Source organism: Pygoscelis adeliae, unplaced genomic scaffold (genome assembly GCF_000699105.1).
Source record: "Pygoscelis adeliae isolate BGI_AS28 unplaced genomic scaffold, ASM69910v1 Scaffold168, whole genome shotgun sequence".
Lineage (NCBI taxonomy): Eukaryota > Metazoa > Chordata > Aves > Sphenisciformes > Spheniscidae > Pygoscelis > Pygoscelis adeliae.
In genome coordinates, this window is record NW_008825566.1 from 1,244,218 (window position 1) to 1,251,449 (window position 7,232).

Genomic DNA, 7,232 nt, shown 5'->3' on the forward strand with positions numbered 1-7,232 from the left:
GGGGGAGGTGTGTGCTCATAAATATTTAGAAATCTATTTGTTTGCTAGAAATTAATTTCTTTCCAGCTACAACACTGAACAAAGCAAAACTGTCACAACCTGAACCTCCTACACTTTGCAATGCCGTTCTGCCATGGTCATTATTGTACCTTGTCTTCCTATATTATTGCATCTTTCATAACCCAAGATTTAGACGATTTCATGTGGTATGAACTGCTATATATGTCAGCAATTTTGAAATGTATGTTTTAGACAATCTGGTAGAATTAGTCTCTAAAAGGACTTCAGAGGAAAGAAAAGATGTCTGTTCTGCTAAAACCAACATCCTGAAAAAGCCCACAAACTACATATAAAAGCACAATGAGGATTTATATAACCCACATTTCTCATTATGTATAGTTCCTTGAAATTAAAGTAATTATTCTGTTACAGTCAGCAATTAAAATGAACATACAAATGTTTAGAAGCTAGTGGAAGCTCTTCAGGTACAGCAGTTAATGATTTCTGCAATATATTTACCGGTCATAAAATGTTTATAGCACATGGATGAAACAAAAACACATTTTTATCAGAATTAAAAATAGGCAAAACAAAATGACATCTTGCTCTCTTCCAGCTGCAAGTTTAACTTCGAGAAATACAATAATACAATGTTTAATATTTTACAAAACAACAAAAACAATAATATTCTGCTATTCTTACCAATTTATGGTTTAACACTCAAAGTAGCTGGTTATAAACAATATTTATAATGGGGGAAAAACCTGCTGAATTTTCCACTGAGGCAGGCAACTCATTTTAGATTCAAACTTTTTTTCCATTTAGTGTAGTGGATAAGTTTCATACTGGATACCAAGACAAGAATGAGTTACAAAAGTATACTTAAGAACAGTGTTCCTTGAATAACTCCTATTCCTGCTTTTGAAACAGATCTAATTTTATTTTTCCTACTTACTGAGATATAAGTTTCAAATTTACTGCACTCAGTATTATTTTATCTACTTAGAAATCTCAGTGAGATAGTTTTCTTTGCTAATTTTTTCCACTAACAGTGGAATTCAGTTCACAGTAGCCACTTAGGTAAGTAGTTTCCATTAGTCTTCTAGGCTTTCTTTCTAAAGATGCTATAGAGAAAAAGTGTGTTTTATTTGATTGCTTCCGAAAATGTGTGCTTAAGATGCATCTGACGGGTACCTGTGACCACAGTGAAAGATGACACAAGCTTAGATGCCTAATTTTGATATGGTTACAATTAGATGACATGAATCTCAGTTTGTGTGAGCCTCTGAGACAGTGTTTCTCTACAACTAAGCACAGGAGACAAATGTACATGCAGAAAATAAAACGTTACCTTGAAAATCCCTCCCAGTCCTCCCTTTGGATAAGTATGGCAATACAACGCTACCCGACTGAGTTCTCAAGTGAACAACCTCTGCCACCTTTCATGTCTTCACTACTGGTTTGCTCTATAATAATGTTGACTCGGAAAGGGCTGATTTTTAGGAAAAAGTATTTATTTCCAGCGCTTTTGCCCACCATTTGGCAAAGAGGTACAGAAAAAGAAGAGTAATGGCATACAATGTCTCTTCTTTCCACAACACTACAAAAATCCCTGCTAAAAGGTTGTTTATTTTTAAAAAGAAAACAAACTTTTTACTCACTTTTGCAAAAACCTAGATGAAATTACATAAAGGGTAAGAGTCTAAGGGGCAGTAGAGTTTAGGGGAATCAGAGGCAGGAAGTGCATAGTAGCAAGGGATCTGGGGTAGGTCTCACTGTTTATCATCCAAATAGATATATCAAGAAGTAATGACACCGAATGTTGGCATGGTTTGTTGCATTTTAAAACAGAAGCTACAGGCTACACATGAAAATAGAGAAAGCTTTTCGTTTCTTTACTAGCTGCTTTAGTATATTTATTTTTTGTACCTTTATTAAATATTTATTTTTCATCTGTATCAATTTTACCCATGTGTAGCTCATCTTTTCTAATACTGGCAGATACAGAGCAGATCAATACAGTACACTGAACTATTTTTACCTGTTACTGGGCCCTAAGTAATGTAACCGCTGAGCAAAGAAACTCAAGTTTCAGTCTCTGTGTGAGAAGTACACATGCATAACATGCACAGTGGCAACATTAAGATGTGCTATCAGGAACTTAATGGCCACTAGAAAAAAAAGAAATTAATTAGGTTACCTCGTTGTCCAACAGCAGGAACTATTTTATAAAAGTATCCAAACACTAAAGTGACATGACGTAGAATGGGAAAGCTTGTGGAAAGGGGTGTTCATTGAACAAGTACAGTCAAGTTTCCCTGGAATATAGTGGAGTATTTGTCAATGTGTAGCTCCCAGTTAAAGGCACTGGCTAGTACCTGTAAAGCTTTAAAAAGTCCCACAACAGGAGACACTGCTGATCTTCCTAATCTACACTGCTGTGAAACCCATCTCCAGAGGAGCTTCAAGCTAATAAATAAAATTTGCAGGGATTGATACCAGTTGTTCTTTCCAGATCTCCCTGAGTTGATGTACTTTCATTTACAGTTATGCCAATGCAAAACATCCCATGCATAGCACTGTGGAAAGTCAATGTGCTCTTCTGTAAACATCAGCTATGCTAAGCGAAAACCAATGTAAGCCTTCCTTTTGGGGAATAAGGGGATAAATGTAGACTCTACTCCACTATCTCCACTATGCCTACCAAATAAGTGGTCTTAGAGAAGTTATACCTGGCACTGAAAGAGGGTACAGAAAATACCTTATGCTGCAAGCCCCACTGTGGCTATTTTCTTCACATGCATTCACACTGCCACATACATCAAAGAGAATAAACCTATGCCCAGCCCCAGCAGATTTTGGCCCACAGTCCATGAAGTAGGGAAGATGCAGCTGGCTGTGCTGCCCAGCCAAAGAAGGAGGCCAGCCACATTCGCCTGCCGGGGCTCTCCAGTTGGTCCCAAAAAGATGCCTTTCACACAGATGCCAAGACCCACCACAGACATATCAGTTTCAGGATACAAGAGACAGGATATTTTTCTCAGAACTTACTGTGTATCTCATCTGAGGAATAGTGAGCGGAGACTTCACTTCACAAGTAATACACGTGACCAGGAGTTCTCAAAGTTTTCTTCCCATACTGTATTAATAGCACCATGAAAGAACATTAAACAGTGGGGTTCTCTGCATTCTGCTACCATTATTTACCAACCATCACTCCAAACAATCCATCCTCAGACTGAGCAAGCCAAAAACTTCTCCCTTGATCATAGCAGACTGAACTCCACCTGATGAGGAAGCTGAAGGAAAGCTATGACACTGCCCCTTCAGAATAATAAATATTAAAATCCTTTTTAATTAAATATCTGTTTGACTTTTGTTTGGGAGATGACATGGTGAATGTTAGTGAGTCGTTATGAAGCTTAAATGAATTGAGATTGTGCTACTGTAAGGATTCCTGTTTCTGCTGCTGGCAAAATTATTAAGTGTAAACGCATCATGAACTGTGTCAGAGACATGCAAAATTACTTAAATGACTCAAAGGGGCAGAAATAGAGAAAATCTTAATCTAAACCTTCCTTCTTTTTATTGTCCTACCACTCTAATTCATTTTACTACTGCTTCTATAATCTGCAATAATTGACAGTCTGTGAATTGTCAGTTAAACAAATAATTTAATATAAATAATGTGAGTTTTCAAATTGGCATTTTGCATCCCAGTGGAGCTCTCTAATTAGCAATATACATCTTGTATTTGGGGAAATATGCCAGCATGATGTACAGGCAGTAACAAAAATGCACTTAATAATTGGTGAGAATAATATGTGCATTGCAGATCTATTTCACTGTATTGCACATCTTAAAAAATTAAGACTCAACTGATAGCTATGACTGAATACATCACAGCAATAACAACAAAATACATTACAATAATAACAACAATAACAATACACTAGTAGGGAAACAGGAAAAAAAAAAAAAGATTATTGGGCTAGGAAGAGGCTACTCTTCTTCCTATTTCCTGTTCAGAGGTAGGATTGACATTTGGAAACTATTGATTCCTAATGACCTGCTCAACCTATCTATACTACCCAATTACGAACATATCTATTCCTTTTATTTATTCTCATAATGTTGATTTGTTTTTATTTTTAAAAAAACATGATACTTTCCAGTTTCTTGGAACCTGGTGATAAAGTGCATTCTATATAGAATATGATATAACATGAACTGACCTATTAAGGCCAAATTCTGTTTCTGTTATTAGTGTGGCTTAGTATTGTTGTAGTTATCTCAATGGCTCTATCTACAGCTTATGAAGCTATATGCTATGAGCTAAAGAACTGTGTAATGTATTAAATAACTGCATCTGACTGATTTTTTTTGGATTAAACTAATTTGCATTGGAAAATGCTAATTTTCAGTGGAAAGCATCCATCCTACAATATCCATTAATTCAACGCTTGAAGGACTCCCTAAGTTATAGTCTATTAAAAACAACTTCAAACAGGAATTATAACCTCTTATCCATGCTTGTAGTAGAAAGCTTAAATTACAAAGAAGAAAGATTTACATTAGAAGTTAGGAAAATTTTCTAATGGTAATAATAGCAAAGCTCTGACATTACCCACCTGAAAATGCTGTGTGGCTTTTGTCATCACAGGTCTTTAAAAGAAACTGGCAAAGCATTTGTCAAGAATGCTCCTGTCTTGGGGTAGGGGATAGACTGGATGATTCACTAAAAGCCCCGTCAGGTCCTGTATGGGTATTTTATTTTATAAGAGAAAAGGGAAGGAACAGGTTACCCAACTTAAGGTACAATGAAAATGAAGATCTTCTTTATACTCCAAGGGAGAAATAAACTCTTCAGGAAACAACCATCCTAGCACTCACATCGCCACTCAAACATCCGCTCCTTAGTACAAGTGAGCACCTGCACTCAGGAACAACATTTATTGAAGTAGTACATCACATAGCATAGAGCTTGGAACTGCCAGTGTCAATGCCATTTACCCTTACATCTGTTGCTTCATAGTGGTACCCAATGAAAAAGTTTCATTGCGGTTTTGACTTTTCTGGACTTTCTTATGTATGATTTCAAACGCATGTGCACCTATAAAACCAAAGCAAAACAAAAACATTAATATGTTTTTGGTTTATTTCCCTATACTTTTCATGAAATGCAGAAAAAAACAATGGCGACCTAGCTCTCAGAATGTTCCCTAGATTGGTCATTGAATTCCTGGGCATAAGACAATGAAACATTAAAGAATAGTGCTAACAGGTAGAATAAAAATTGAATTATTAAGTTCATTAAGACATTTATAATTATATTAGAAAATAAAATTATATTAATTGCTGTACAAAAGAAGCTTTATCTTTTCCATAATTTATTTGCTAATTCCCCAGAATTAGCCACTTCAAAAAATACAAGGAGTAAAGTAAAAAGAGATAATGAACTCTTTCAGAATAATATTGCTAAAAAGAATTTTTAGTGCAGAAAACCCAATCAACCTTAAAGGGAAGGATGGGCTAATAAAAAATAAAAAAGAATCAGCATGAAATTTGATCATAGTGGGATGGTTGGATAGATTAACTATCATGAAATGAAATTAAAACATAATAAAATGTTATAAGCAGGAACTTTCTGCTGGAAAATTTATTAAATTTCACCTGCTTTATCCATGCATAAACAGATTTTGGTGACCTGACCTCCTGCATTTCTTTTATGTCTAGTATAAAGCTTTGAAGTGTGCCAGCAATTAGGGTCATGAAGGAAGAGAAAACTAATAAAGTGTGGGAGGACAGGTTCTCTCAAGAATGTATTTTCACAGCTCTGAACACAGAAAGTAATTGCTAGTTCAGCATGGCCTTGTATTTTTAAGTTCAGGATGAAACAAAGAAACAGAAAAAGGTAATTCGCCTTTGATGAACTCCTATTTATTTCCAATTTAGAACTCTTACAAGTAGCAGGAAACCCAAATCCATGATAATGTGTATGAGCAACTTTTTTTAATTGAGAAAACTTCCTAGTAATCTCCCTTGTCTTTTCACAAGACCTTTTTTTTCAGTTACCGATTTATTTATTTTTAGCAAACCTATATCACAGTTGCTTTTTTTCTCCACAGAAAGGCAGTTCTTCACTCATTGGATATGTGTTTAAAGCCTTGCTGAAATAATTTTAGATCTTCTCTATGAGAGGAGATTTGCTTTACAGACGTCTTCTTGGTCAGATCCATCAGCCAGAGAAAACGATCACGTCTACTTTAATTCTGCTGGAGTCACGCTGTTACACACTCAGAATTTGTTTCTCTACCACTGTAGATGTACTGTGTAGGAAATTCCTCTGAAATAAATTATAAAGTTCCCGTGACTTTAACATCACAGATTGATTGGCTACACACACTGCAGCCTTATATACCAGGTAACAACAATGTCCATCAGATAAACATGTAGTCAGGTGTGAGTATTTCTTGAATACAGAAAATGTTGAACATTTCATATACTAAGTATTGACTAATGTAAATTGATGAATAAGATGAAAAATTATTGATATCAAAACTGAGAAACAAAGATGTTATCATAATCAAATCCAGCCACATGAAATAGGGGGAAAAAAATGGCCATACACTAAGGTTTGAAAAAGTAGTACTGTTAGCAAACAAACATACACATGTACTCATAAAAGTGCAATTTCAAAGCAATTAAATATCTTTTAGCCATCAAAGAATACAAAGGCAATTTCATTCTGAAAAGTCTCTTTTCCTGAATCAATTTGCAAGTTAGAATAAATCTGGCTTCATTATAATCAAAGAATGATACCTTTCTTAAAGAAAAATACAAGTACTAATCTGAGCCGAATATGGCAATCATGGTATACCAGTAAGTGATAACCCCTAGATCACAAGGTTTTTTTAATCTTTGACATTTTTTCCACTTAAAAAAAAAAAAAGTAATATTTTGCCATAGAAAGGAATTAAATTTTGTTCTTGAAAACAGTCGGTCATGGCATAGATGGAGGTGTACAGCTGTGAGGCAGTGGAATCTGTGTTAGCTAATAGCTGCTGCACTGTAGCATCTGTAGGAGAAGAAATAATAAAGCCTGGGGTTTTGTTTTATTTTTCAAAATTTCTATATACTGTTACTCAGCAATAACCCAAGCTTCTCCTTTTCCCTTTACAACCTCACCTTTATCCATGCTGCTTCTGCTCCCCCAAACTCCCTCATAATTC